This window comes from Palaemon carinicauda, chromosome 20 (genome assembly GCF_036898095.1).
Source record: "Palaemon carinicauda isolate YSFRI2023 chromosome 20, ASM3689809v2, whole genome shotgun sequence".
In the NCBI taxonomy this organism is placed as follows: Eukaryota; Metazoa; Arthropoda; class Malacostraca; order Decapoda; family Palaemonidae; genus Palaemon; species Palaemon carinicauda.
Genome location: NC_090744.1, coordinates 115,099,149 through 115,113,226, shown reverse-complemented (window position 1 = coordinate 115,113,226; position 14,078 = coordinate 115,099,149). Strand labels below are relative to the sequence as shown.

Genomic DNA, 14,078 nt, shown 5'->3' with positions numbered 1-14,078 from the left:
GGTAAAAGGGTTAAAGTACCTGTCTTGAGGAGTACTGATGGCATTAACCACTATGGGATCTCCAGTAAGACTGAACTGATACCTATAAATGTTGATGATTATTCATCATTAGAAACTCTATATCTTTTCTACTGATTTATTTTTCAGACAGCATCACGTGTCACACTATCAAAATGTAGGGAGCAGTAAGAGTGGGAAAGTGGGACCCTATGGATTTGCTTGCCCCATTTGCCAGAAGTTTGCAGATCTTCGGCCTATTTGAAAGAGCATATGGTGAGAATTTTTGCTTTAATGTTCGGTGACAATTTTACCAAATAGCTTAAGTATATTGTAAACAGTGGCTTGGCCTTAACCAGAACAATCACCATTAGGATAATAACCCTTTTACCCCCAAAAGGACATACTGGTACGTTTAACAAAACTCATCCCTTTACCCCCATGGACGTACCGATACGTTCTTGCCAAAAACTGCTATTTAAATTTTTTTTTGCATATATTTGATAATTTTCAATATTAATCTTACCCGATGATCATGTAGCTGTCAACTCCGTTGCCCGACAGAAATCTACGGACGGGATACGCCAGCGATCGCTATACAAGAGGGGGGTGTACTCACCAGCGCCATCTGTGGTCAGGTACTCCAGTACTTCTTGTCAACACCACCTCAATTTTTCCTCTGTCGTGCCGCCGGCAAGACCTACATGGATACGCTGTTGATTTTGGAGTCTTTGTTCACGGTTTTGGTGAAGTATTTGCTCTAAAATTTAGCCTTCGCTATACAGGAAGCTTTTCCCTTAGCTTAGATAGCTTTTGGAATTAAATTGATTTATTGGTTAATGATCTTTGCTTTACTTTGGAATTCCCCCTTGACTGTTCTCTAAATTCAAGATGTCCGACCACTCTCAAGCTCCTAAAATTAGGCGATGTAGTGTTAGGACTTGTAATAGGCGTCTTCCGAAGGCCTCTGTTGATCCTCACACCGTTTGTTCCGACTGTAGGGGAAAATCCTGTCAGTTGGAAGATCGATGTGGGGAATGTGCTGGGCTTTCGGAATTCGATTTTAATGAATTCCTCAAGTATACGACTAGGTTAGAGAGGGAGAGAGTTAGGAGGAGTTCTTCTCGCTCTTTGGTTTATTCCTCCCCCCATGATCCTCAACCTTTTCCTTCCCCTGTAGTGGTGACCCCCGAACCTACTACGAGTGCTCAGCCTGATATGTCGGATATGTTACGTGCCATTCAGGCTCTTGGTGATAAGGTGGAGTCTTTAGTGAGTGACCACAATCTTCTCTTGGCAGATGTCAAGGAACTTAAAGTGAAAAGTGCAGTGGGAAGTGTTAGTGCCAGTGCTGTGCCTAGTGTCAGTGTCAGTGTTGCGCATGAGGATACTTCTGTGCGTGCCAGTCGTCCTCCCAGTCCGGGACCTCTTGCAAGCTCCCAAGCCCAGGGGAGAAGCAACGTCGAAGGGCAAAAGGGTTCGGCAGGCCTTGATCGGCGCACAGTTGTATCCTCAGTGGTTGCGGGCATATCTGATAGAGATCGTCACTTCCACTCCCAGACGATTGAGCCCTTAAATTCCTCGTCTGCGGAAGAAGTTTCCAGGAGGAAACGCTGGACCCAGGTCTCACGACCTCTTAAACGTAAGGTCCCGTCCGAGCGAGTCCAACGGCCCAGGTGTAGCCACTGGGCCAGTTCGGACTCGCCGCAGTCATCTGATGACTGCACACCTCCTAAGAGAGGTAAAGCGATGCCTCAACAGGCCTCTGCTCCAGCTTCTGTTGATCCCAAGTTGTCTATGCTGCAGACAATGCAGTCTCAGCTTGCGGTTTTGATGCAGGAGTTTCAGGCAGAGAAGGTTAGCACACCTCCTCCTGCGAGCGCTCCTCCACCTCTGCGCAGTCCACCCTGCCAGACGTACGATGTTGAGGCTCCTCCTGCTTCCATGCGTGAGCTGCCGCATTGGGAGTTGCCAGGTACCAGCGCTATGCAGCAACCTCCTCTTTCCTTGAGGCAGGAGCCTCTTGCTATGCGGCAACCTCCTCAACCCTTGAGGCAGGAGCCTCATGCTATGCGGCAACCTCCTCTACCCATGAGGCAGGAGCCTCATGCGTTGCGGCAACCTCCTCTACCCATGAGGCAGCAACCTCATGCTATGCGGCAACCGCCTCAACCCTTGAGGCAAGAGCCTCTCTCTGCGCAGCAACCTCCTCAACCCTTGAGGCAGACGCAACCCTTGAGGCAGACGCAACCCTTGAGGCAGGAACCTCATGCTATGAGGCAGCCTCCTCAACGCATGCAGCAGCCGCATTCTTCGCAGCATGAGCCTCTTCCCATTCAACATGAACCGCATACCATGCAGCATGAGCCTCATGTCTTACAGCATTCGCTTCTGACCACGCTTGCTCCTCAGACCACCGCAGAACCTCCTTCACCCCAGCCTCATGACTTTGTCATTGCCAGCCCTCATCCTCTTCAACAGAGGCGTGATGATGGATCCGCAAGTGCGCATGCACCCGTTCTACAGGATTCAGCCATTCAGCATGCCGCTATACCGTTACCTCTTGCTTCTCAACTCTCAGGAGATGAGGTTTCTGAGGATGAAGCTGCTCACCTGGATGATCCTTCTTCTGATGTGGAGGAACACAAGTCTTCGCCACCTTCCTTAGACTTTCGTAAGGTCCTGGCTCTGTTCAGAGAGTTATACCCTGAACACTTCGTTTCTGCAACCCCTCGTTCTCCTCCATCCGAGTTTTCTATAGGCATGCAGCCTATTACGTCTGCCTACACCAAGCTTGTCCTCGCCAGATCATCAAAGAGAGCTTTGAGGGTTTTAGGGGATTGGTTGCAGTCCAGGCAGCAACTGGGAAGGACATCTTTTGTGTTTCCTCCTCCTAAGCTGGCTTCTAAGTTGGGCGTCTGGTATGCCACGGGAGAGGAACCTGGCTTGGGGGTCCCTGCCTCTGCCCAGGCCGACTTCTCAAGTTTGGTTGACTCTCCCCGTAGGTCGGCTATGAGACGCTCGAAGGTCTGCTGGACTTTTTCTGATCTGGACCACTTGTTGAAGGGAGTCTTTCGCGCCTTCGAAATTTTTAATTTCCTCGATTGGTGCCTGGGGGCCTTAAGCAAGAAGACTGCCCCTTCTGACAAAGACTCGGCCATGCTGATCATGTCCTGTATGGACAGAGCAATTCGCGATGGTTCTGGCGAACTTGCTTCTATTTTTGTCTCAGGAGTCCTCAAGAAAAGGGAACATCTATGCTCCTACTTATCTACTGGTATCACCCCTTGCCAGAGGTCACAGTTGCTGTTTGCTCCTCTCTCCAAGTTCCTGTTTCCGGAGGAGCTAATCAAGGAGATGGCTGCGGCTCTTATCCAGAAAGATACGCATGACCTCATGGCCTCTTCAGCACGTAAGGCTAAAACCGTACCCTCAGTGCCGAGATCTTACCGCACCCCTGTGGCTGATACACCTGCTACCAGATTCATTCCGCCCTTTCGTGGCAGACCCCCAGCCGAGGAAGTTCCCGTGCAGACAGTCACCGGGGCAAGTCCAAGAAAGGTGCCAAGTCCACGAAAAGCAAGCTTTGACTTCCCTCCTCTCCAGACAGCTGTAGGAGCCAGACTCAAGACCTTCTGGCAAGCCTGGGAAAGAAGAGGTGCAGACGCTCAGTCTGTCAAGTGGCTAAGGGAGGGTTACAGAATTCCGTTCTGCCGCAATCCCCCTCTGACCACATCTCCCATCAACCTCTCTCCCAACTACAAGGAGAACGACAAGAGGCTAGCGTTACATCAAGAGGTGTCGCTCCTGTTACAGAAGGAGGCAGTGGTGATAGTCCGGGACCATCAATCCCCGGGCTTTTACAACCGTCTCTTCCTGGTGGCCAAGAAGACAGGAGGTTGGAGACCGGTGCTGGACGTCAGTGCGCTCAATGCTTATGTCACCAAGCAGACGTTCACAATGGAGACGACGAAGTCGGTCCTAGCAGCGGTCAGGCAGGAGGACTGGATGGTCTCGTTGGATCTGAAAGACGCCTACTTTCACGTTCCCATCCATCCAGACTCCCAACCTTTTCTGAGATTCGTCTTTGGAGAGGTTGTGTACCAGTTCCAAGCCCTGTGCTTTGGCCTAAGCACGGCACCTCTTGTGTTTACGCGACTGATGAGGAATATTGCGAAATTCCTTCACTTGGCAGACATTAGAGCCTCCCTTTATTTAGACGACTGGCTTTTAAGAGCCCCCACAAGTCGTCGCTGTCTGGAGAGTCTCAGATGGACTTTGGATTTGACCAAGGAACTGGGTCTCTTGGTCAATTTAGAGAAGTCCCAGCTCGTTCCTTCCCAAACCATCGTTTACCTGGGAATGGAGATTCAGAGTCGAGCTTTTCGGGCTTTTCCGTCGGCCCCAAGAATCAACCAAGCCCTAGAGTGCATCCTGAGCATGCTGAAGAAGAACCGATGCTCGGTGAGGCAGTGGATGAGTCTAACAGGGACCCTTTCATCGCTAGCCCTGTTCATCGAGTTAGGGAGACTCCACCTCCGCCCCCTTCAGTACCATCTAGCAGCTCACTGGAACAAGGATATGACGCTCGAGGCGGTCTCTATTCCTGTTTCCAAAGAGATGAGGGCTACTCTAACGTGGTGGAAGAACAACATTCTTCTCAAGGAGGGTCTCTCATTAGCTGTTCAGACCCCCGACCTTCATCTCTACTCGGACGCATCAGACTCGGGCTGGGGCGCGACATTGGACGGACAGGAATGCTCGGGGACATGGAACCAGGAACAGGAAACGCTTCACATCAATTGCAAGGAGTTGTTGGCAGTTCATCTGGCCTTAATGAACTTCAAGTCCCTCCTGCTAAACAAGGTGGTGGAGGTGAACTCCGACAACACCACAGCCTTGGCGTACATCTCCAAGCAGGGAGGGACTCATTCGAGGAAGCTGTTCGAGATCGCAAGGGACCTCCTCATTTGGTCAAAAAGTCGAAAGCTCACTCTGGTAACGAGGTTCATTCAGGGCGATATGAATGTCTCGGCAGATCGCCTCAGCAGGAAGGGTCAAGTCATCCCCACAGAATGGACTCTTCACAAGAACGTGTGCAACAGACTTTGGGCCCTGTGGGGTCAGCCAACTATAGATCTGTTCGCTACCTCGATGACCAAGAGGCTCCCTTTGTACTGTTCCCCGATTCCAGACCCGGCAGCAGTTCACGTGGATGCTTTTCTGCTGGATTGGTCCCACCTCGACCTGTATGCATTCCCGCCGTTCAAGATCATCAACAGGGTTCTTCAGAAGTTCGTCTCTCACGAAGGGACACGGCTGACGTTGGTTGCTCCCCTTTGGCCTGCAAGAGAATGGTTCACAGAGGTACTGCAATGGCTGGTCGACGTTCCCAGGACTCTCCCTCTAAGAGTGGACCTTCTACGGCAACCTCACGTAAAGAAGGTACACCCAAGCCTCCACGCTCTTCGTCTGACTGCCTTCAGACTATCGAAAGACTCTCTAGAGCTAGAGGCTTTTCGAAGGAGGCAGCCAGAGCGATTGCCAGAGCAAGGAGGATATCCACTCGCAGAGTCTATCAATCTAAGTGGGAAGTCTTCCGAAGCTGGTGCAGAACCAATGCAGTTTCCTCTACCAGTACCACTGTAACCCAAGTTGCTGACTTCCTGTTACATCTTAGGAATGTTAGATCTCTATCAGCTCCTACGATCAAGGGGTACAGAAGTATGTTGGCAGCGGTTTTCCGCCACAGAGGCTTGGATCTTTCCTCCAACAAAGATCTGCAGGACATCCTTAGGTCTTTTGAGACCTCTAAAGAACGTCGGTTGTCCACTCCAGGCTGGAATCTAGACGTAGTCCTAAGGTTCCTTATGTCATCTAGATTTGAACCTCTCCAGTCAGCCTCTTTCAAAGACCTCACTCTCAAAACTCTTTTCCTCGTCTGCCTTGCAACAGCCAAAAGAGTAAGTGAGGTTCACGCCTTCAGCAGGAACATAGGTTTCACATCTGAAACGGCTACATGTTCCTTACAGCTCGGTTTTTTGGCAAAAAATGAGCTTCCTTCACGTCCTTGGCCTAAATCGTTCGAAATTCCTAGCCTTTCCAACATGGTGGGTAACGAACGGGAGAGAGTACTTTGCCCTGTCAGAGCTCTTAAGTACTATCTTAAAAGGTCAAAACCCTTGCGAGGACAATCAGAGGCCTTATGGTGTGCTATTAAGAAACCTTCGCTGCCTATGTCTAAGAACGCAGTTTCTTACTACATAAGGCTTCTGATTAGAGAAGCTCATTCTCACATGAAGGATGAAGACCTTGCTTTGCTGAAGGTAAGGACACATGAAGTGAGAGCTGTGGCTACTTCAGTGGCCTTCAAACAGAACCGTTCTCTGCAGAGTATTATGGATGCAACCTATTGGAGGAGCAAGTCAGTGTTTGCATCATTCTATCTCAAAGATGTCCAGTCTCTTTACGAGAACTGCTACACCCTGGGACCATTCGTAGCAGCGAGTGCAGTAGTAGGTGAGGGCTCAGCCACTACATTCCCATAATCCCATAACCTTTTTAACCTTTCTCTTGAATGCTTTTATTGTTGTTTTGGGTTGTACGGTGGGCTAAGAAGCCTTCCGCATCCTAGTTGATTTGGCGGGTGGTCAATTCTTTCTTGAGAAGCGCCTAGGTTAGAGGTTGTGATGAGGTCCTTTAGTATGGGTTGCAGCCCTTTATACTTCAGCACCTAAGAGTTGTTCAGCCTCCTAAGAGGACCGCTGCGCTCAGTAAGGAAGACGTACTTATTAAAGGCAGAGTAATGGTTCAAGTCGACTTCCTTACCAGGTACTTATAATTTCATTTGTTATTTTGAATAACTGATAAAAATGAAATACGGGATACTTAGCTTCTTGATTAACATGTATACTGGTTTTCACCCACCCCCCTGGGTGTGAATCAGCTACATGATCATCGGGTAAGATTAATATTGAAAAATGTTATTTTCATTAGTAAAATAAATTTTTGAATATACTTACCCGATGATCATGATTTAATTGACCCACCCTTCCTCCCCATAGAGAACCAGTGGACCGAGGAAAAAATTGAGGTGGTGTTGACAAGAAGTACTGGAGTACCTGACCACAGATGGCGCTGGTGAGTACACCCCCCTCTTGTATAGCGATCGCTGGCGTATCCCGTCCGTAGATTTCTGTCGGGCAACGGAGTTGACAGCTACATGATCATCGGGTAAGTATATTCAAAAATTTATTTTACTAATGAAAATAACATTTTTCAATATTTAACTTAGCCGGTGATTATAATAGCTGCAACTCTGTTGCTCGACAGAAAACTCTTAGGAAAAAATTCGCCAGCGATCGCTATACAGGTTGCGGGTGTGCCCAACAGCGCCATCTGTCGTCCAAGTACCCAGTACTCAATGTAAACAAAGAACTCAATTTTCTCTCTGTCGTGCTACCGGCAAGACCTACTAATTCGCTGTTGCTAACTGGATTTGTTTTCACAACTATTTGGTGAAGTACACTATTCTAGTTTTGAGCTTTCGCTGTGCAGGCTTTCTCTTCAAAAATCCTTGCATTCTTTTTTTTATTACGGATTATTTGTTGATGACTTTGGATAGTTTTTGAATTCCCCTTTGACCAATTCAAAATGGCTGACCCTTCTCAAGTCCCAAAATTTAGGAAGTGTAATGCTAGGGACTGCTCAAGGCGTCTTCCGAAGGCCTCTATCGACCCTCACACTGTTTGTTCCAATTGTCGGGATAAAACCTGTCAATTGGAAGATCAATGTGAGGAGTGCGTTGGGCTTTCGGAATTCGATTTTATCGAATTCCAAAAATATACACGTAGGCTAGAGAGAGATAGAGTTAGGAGAAGTTCCTCTCGATCTATTGACATTTCCTCTCCTCATGCCCCACAACCTATTCCTTCCCCTGTAGTGGTTGCTCCTAACCCCCCTTCTGGCACTCAGGAACCTTCGATGGCTGATATGATGCGTGCCATCCAAGCTCTGAGTGAGAGAGTTGAGTCACTGGCTAGTGACCGTAATCAGCTCATGGCAGATGTCAAGGAGCTGAAGTGTAAAAGTGCAGTGGGAAGTGACAAAGTGAGTGATAGTGTTGTGGATAGTGTTGCGCTTGAGGGTTCGTCTGTTCGTGCCTGTCGTCCTCCTAGTCCGGGACCTCTTGCAAGCTCCCAAGTCCAGGGGAGAACCAATGTCGTACGACAAATGGGTTCGAGAGGCTTTAATCAGCGAACAGACGTTCCCTCTGTGGTTTCGGGCGTATCTACCCAAGATCGCCCCCACCACACAAAGACGAGAGAGCCCATTTATACCTCGTCTGCGGAAGAGGTTTCTCGCAAGAAACCATGGACCAAGGTCTCACGACCGTTGAAGCGCAAGTCGGTCCCTTCCGCGCAAGTCCAACGGCCCAGTTGTAGCCACTGGGTCAGTTCGGACTCGCTGCAGTCATCCGATGACTGCTCACCTCCTAAGAGAGGTAAAGCGGTACCGCTTCAGACAGTTACACCGTCTGTCGCCGCACCTGCTCCTGTAGACCCTAAGTGGTCTTTGCTGCAGAGCATGCAGTCCCAATTAACGTCTCTGATGCAGGACTTGCGTGCGGAGAAGGTTGCTGCTGCACCAGCTAGTACAGCCTCTTGCCTACAACCAACCACACACTCGGTTGTGCGTCCTGTGGACGCTGAGGCGACCTTCTTGCGCACTCCAGTTGAGAGAGTTCTGCCACCCATGCGTTCCAGTGTGCCCTGCCAGCCGCATGTTGACGTTCAGCGACGCACGGAGCCTTCCGTTGACGTTCGTGAGGTACAACAACCGTCAGAGTTGTTTTGTTTTGACGCGGTGCGTCAACCTCCGCAACCCAGTGTGGTTGCCACTGCTCACCCACATCAGGCTAGACAGTCTGGAGTAGACGCTGTGCGTCCCCGCGCTGCTATGGTTGTTGCCAGCTCACAGACTGGGCAACAGTTCCATGACGTTGCGTCCGGCTCAGTCACGCATGCACCCGTGCGACCGGACTCAGCTAACCAGCCGTTACCTACTCCATTGCCGCTTCCACCTCAATACTCGGATGATGGTCTTTCTGATGATGATGGTGCTGCACACGTAGATGAACCACATTCGGATCTTGACGAGCCTAAGTCTACGCAACCCTCTTTGGACTTTAGGAAGGTTTTAGCACTGTTCAAAGACTTGTTTCCGGACCAGTTTGTGTCTGTGGCTCCGCGCTCTCCTCCGTCAGAGTTTGTTTTAGGTATGCCGTCATCCTCGCCTGCATTTACTAGACTCGTCCTCGCACGCTCGTCCAAGAGAGCTTTACGAGTGATAGGAGAATGGATGCAGTCCAAAAAGAGTCTAGGGAAGACAGCCTTTACGTTTCCCCCTGCTAGACTCTCTTCTAGATCGAGCGTCTGGTATGCCACGGGAGAAGTTCTCGGCTTGGGAGTTCCTGCCTCTGCCCAGGGCGACTTCTCAAGTCTTGTAGACTCTCCCCGCCGGCTAGCCATGAGACGCTCAAAGATATGTTGGTCATCTTCGGACCTGGACCACCTTTTGAAAGGGATATTTAGAGCCTTCGAGGTCTTCAACTTTTTAGACTGGTGTCTGGGAGCTCTAAGCAGGAAGATCTCTCCGACAGAGAAGGAGACTTCATTGCTCATCATGTCCTGCATGGACAAGGCCGTACGTGACGGATCTAATGAGCTTGCTGCATCTTTCGTGTCCGGAGTCCTCAAGAAGCGTGAGAACCTTTGCTCTTTCCTGTCAGCTGGAGTTACACCTTGCCAAAGATCCGAACTTCTGTTTGCTCCTCTTTCCAATTGCCTCTTTCCAGAGGACCTGATTAAGGAGATTGCTGCTTCTTTGATACAGAAGGATACTCATGATCTGGTGGCGTCCTCTGCTCGCAAAGCCACCCCTTTGCCTACCTTGTCAGCTAGACCAAGGATGGACACTCCAGCGTCCCGATTTATTCCGCCCTTTCGTGGCAGAGCCTCCAGCAGAGGAGGTGCTCGTGCCGAAGGGAGACGTGGAAAGAAGAAAGGAACCAAGTCCTTTAAAGGCAGAGTCTGACTGCCAGCTTCTTCAGACAGCAGTGGGAGCCAGACTCAAGAACTTCTGGCAGACCTGGGAGAAGAGAGGCGCAGATGCACAATCTGTGAAGTTGCTCAGAGAGGGGTACAAGATCCCGTTTGTACGAAAACCCCCTCTAGCAACATCTCCCATCGATCTCTCTCCCAGGTACAGAGAGGAAGACAAGAGACGAGCATTGAAACAGGAAGTTTCTCTCTTACTAGAAAAGGGAGCGGTAGTCAAAGTCCTGGACCATCAAACCCCGGGCTTCTACAACCGTCTCTTCTTAGTGGCAAAGAAGACAGGAGGGTGGAGGCCGGTGCTAGACGTCAGTGCGCTGAATGTCTTTGTCACAAAGCAGACGTTCTCCATGGAGACCACAAAGTCGGTTCTAGCAGCGGTCAGAAGGGAAGACTGGATGGTCTCGTTAGACCTAAGGGACGCCTACTTCCACGTCCCCATCCACCCGGACTCCCAACCTTTTCTGAGATTCGTTTACGAAAAGGTTGTCTACCAGTTTCAAGCCCTGTGCTTTGGCCTAAGCACAGCTCCTCTTGTGTTTACGAGGCTGATGAGGAATGTAGCCAAATTCCTTCATTTAGCGGATATCCGAGCCTCCCTCTACTTGGACGACTGGCTTCTCAGAGCTTCTTCCAGTCGTCGCTGTCTGAAGGGTCTAAAGTGGACTCTAGATCTGACCAAGGAATTGGGTCTCCTTGTCAATATGGAAAAGTCTCAAGTGGTCCCATCCCAAACTATTGTGTATTTAGGGATGGAGATTCACAGTCTAGCTTTTCGGGCTTTTCCGTCGGCCCCCAGAACAAGCCAAGCCCTGTTATGCATCCAGAACATGCTGAAGAAGGAACGATGTTCAGTCAGGCAGTGGATGAGTCTGATAGGGACGCTTTCATCCCTGGAACAGTTCGTAGCATTAGGAAGACTACACCTCCGTCCTCTTCAATATCACCTAGCATTTCACTGGAAAAAGGACAAGACGCTAGAAGCGGTCTCGATTCCCATTTCCGAGAAGATGAAGTCTTGCCTGACATGGTGGAAGGACAGTATCAACCTCAAGAGAGGGTCTGCCCCTGGCTGTTCAGACTCCCAACCACGTTCTCTTCTCGGACGCATCGGACGTAGGCTGGGGCGCGACATTAGACGGTCGGGAATGCTCGGGAATATGGAACTCGAGTCAAAGGACAATGCATATCAACTGCAAGGAGCTACTGGCAGTACATCTGGCCTTGAAAAGCTTCAGGTCTCTCCTTCAAGGCAGTGGTGGAGGTGAACTCGGACAACACCACGGCTTTGGCGTACATCTCCAAGCAAGGAGGGACCCACTCACTGACGCTGTACGAGATCGCAAGGGACCTCCTCACCTGGTCAAAAGGTCTAAACATATCGCTTCTTACGAGGTTCATTCAAGGCAACTTGAATGTCATGGCAGATTGCCTCAGTCGGAAGGGACAAATTCTTCCAACAGAATGGACCCTCCACAAGGATGTATGCAAGAGTCTTTGGGCCACCTGGGGCCAGCCGACCATAGATCTCTTCGCAACCTCGATGACCAAGAGGCTCCCAATTTATTGCTCACCAATCCCGGACCCAGCAGCAGTTCATATAGATGCCTTTCTCCTAGATTGGTCTCATCTAGATCTATATGCATTCCCTCCGTTCAAGATTGTCAACAAGGTACTGCAGAAGTTCGCCTCTCACGAAAGGACAAGGTTGACGCTAGTTGCTCCCCTCTGGCCCGCGAGAGAATGGTTCACCGAGGTACTTCGATGGCTAGTAGATGTTCCCAGAACACTTCCCCTAAGGGTGGACCTTCTACGTCAGCCACACGTAAAGAAGGTACACCAAGGCCTCCACGCTCTTCGTCTGACTGCCTTCAGACTATCGAAAGACACTCGAGAGCTAGAGGCTTTTCGAAGGAGGCAGCCAGAGCGATTGCTAGAGCAAGGAGAACATCCACCCTTAGAGTCTACCAATCGAAGTGGGAAGTCTTCCAAAGCTGGTGCAAGTCAGTATCAGTATCCTCGACCAGTACCTCTGTAACTTAAATAGCTGACTTCCTCTTATATCTGAGGAAAGAACGATCTCTTTCAGCTCCCACTATCAAGGGTTACAGAAGCATGTTGGCATCAGTCTTCCGTCACAGAGGCTTAGATCTTTCCAACAATAAAGATCTACAGGACCTCCTTAAGTCTTTTGAGACCACGAAGGAGCGTCGTTTGGTTACACCTGGTTGGAATTTAGACGTGGTACTAAGATTCCTCATGTCAGACAGGTTCGAGCCGCTACAATCAGCCTCCCTGAAAGATCTCACCTTAAAGACTCTTTTCCTGGTTTGCCTAGCCACAGCTAAAAGAGTCAGTGAGATTCATGCCTTCAGCAAGAACATAGGTTTCTCATCTGAAACGGCTACATGTTCTCTACAACTTGGTTTTCTAGCCAAAAACGAGCTACCTTCTCGACCTTGGCCAAAATCGTTCGATATTCCAAGCTTATCGAATATGGTTGGAAATGAACTAGAAAGAGTCTTATGCCCTGTCAGAGCTCTTAAGTTCTATTTAAAACGAACTAAACCTTTAAGAGGCCCGTCTGAAGCTTTATGGTGTTCAGTTAAGAAACCATCTTTGCCTATGTCAAAGAATGCCTTATCCTATTTTATCAGACTGTTAATACGAGAAGCTCATTCCCATCTGAATGAGGAAGACCAAGCTTTGCTGAGGGTAAGGACACATGAAGTTAGAGCTGTCGCAACTTCCGTGGCCTTTAAACAAAATAGATCTCTGCGAAGTATAATGGACGCAACCTATTGGAGAAGCAAGTCAGTGTTCGCGTCTTTTTATCTTAAGGATGTCCAGTCTCTTTACGAGGACTGCTACACTCTGGGACCATTCGTAGCAGCGAGTGCAGTAGTGGGTGAGGGCTCAACCACTACAATTCCCTAATTCCATAACCTTTTTAATCTTTCTCTTGAAATGTTTTTATTGTTGTTTTTTGGGTTGTCCGGAAGGCTAAGAAGCCTTTCGCATCCTGGTTGATTTGGCGGGTGGTCAAAGTCATTTCTTGAGAAGCGCCTAGATTAGGGGTTTTGATGAGGTCCTGTTGTATGGGTTGCAACCCTTGATACTTCAGATCCTAGGGGTCGATCAGCATCCTGAGAGGATCGCGAGGCTCCGTAAGGAAGACGTACTTAAAAAGGCAGAGTAATTGTTCAAGTCGACTTCCTTACCAGGTACCTATTTATTTTGTTTTTGTTATTTTGATAACTTCTAAAATGAAATAAAAAATTCTTAGCTCATAATAATGTAAACATATAATGCTGGTCTCTACCCACCCCCCTGGGTGTGAATCAGCTATTATAATCACCGGCTAAGTTAAATATTGAAAAATTTTATTTTTATAATAAAATAAATTTTTGAATATACTTACCCGGTGATTATAAATTAAAGGACCCTCCCTTCCTCCCCAATAGAGACGCAGTGGACTGAGGAGAAAATTGAGTTCTTTGTTTACATTGAGTACTGGGTACTTGGACGACAGATGGCGCTGTTGGGCACACCCGCAACCTGTATAGCGATCGCTGGCGAATTTTTTCCTTAGAGTTTTCTGTCGAGCAACAGAGTTGCAGCTATTATAATCACCGGGTAAGTATATTCAAAAATTTATTTTATTATAAAAATAACATTTTTTTAAGAAACTTCAGGGATTTTCCAAGAGAATGAGACCAACCTGACCTCTCTATGACGAAAATTAAGGCTGTTAGAGCTATTTAAGAAATATATACTGCAAAATGTGCTTGAGAAAAAATAACCCCTGGGGGTTAAGGGTCGGAAATTTCCAAATAGCCTGGGGGTAAAAGGGATAAAGTGAAGTGTAATTTCTTGAGTATTTGACTGTAATTTTCAAATAAACTTAATCCTATGATAATGAATAGGGTAATAAAAAAAATCCACGTTAAATTGAGAAAATGTGCA

General features: G+C 48.6%; 1 protein-coding gene across 2 annotated transcripts in view; it reads left to right on the top strand.

The window, feature by feature from the left end:
• Positions 1-14,078, top strand: part of LOC137614396 (uncharacterized) — a 175,460-nt gene that overhangs the window by 136,776 nt on the left and 24,606 nt on the right. For both annotated transcript variants that reach the window (XM_068344193.1, XM_068344194.1), the window contains one exon: positions 148-273. The gene's annotated coding sequence lies outside the window, so the exon portion shown is untranslated. The remainder of the gene's footprint in view (positions 1-147; positions 274-14,078) is intronic.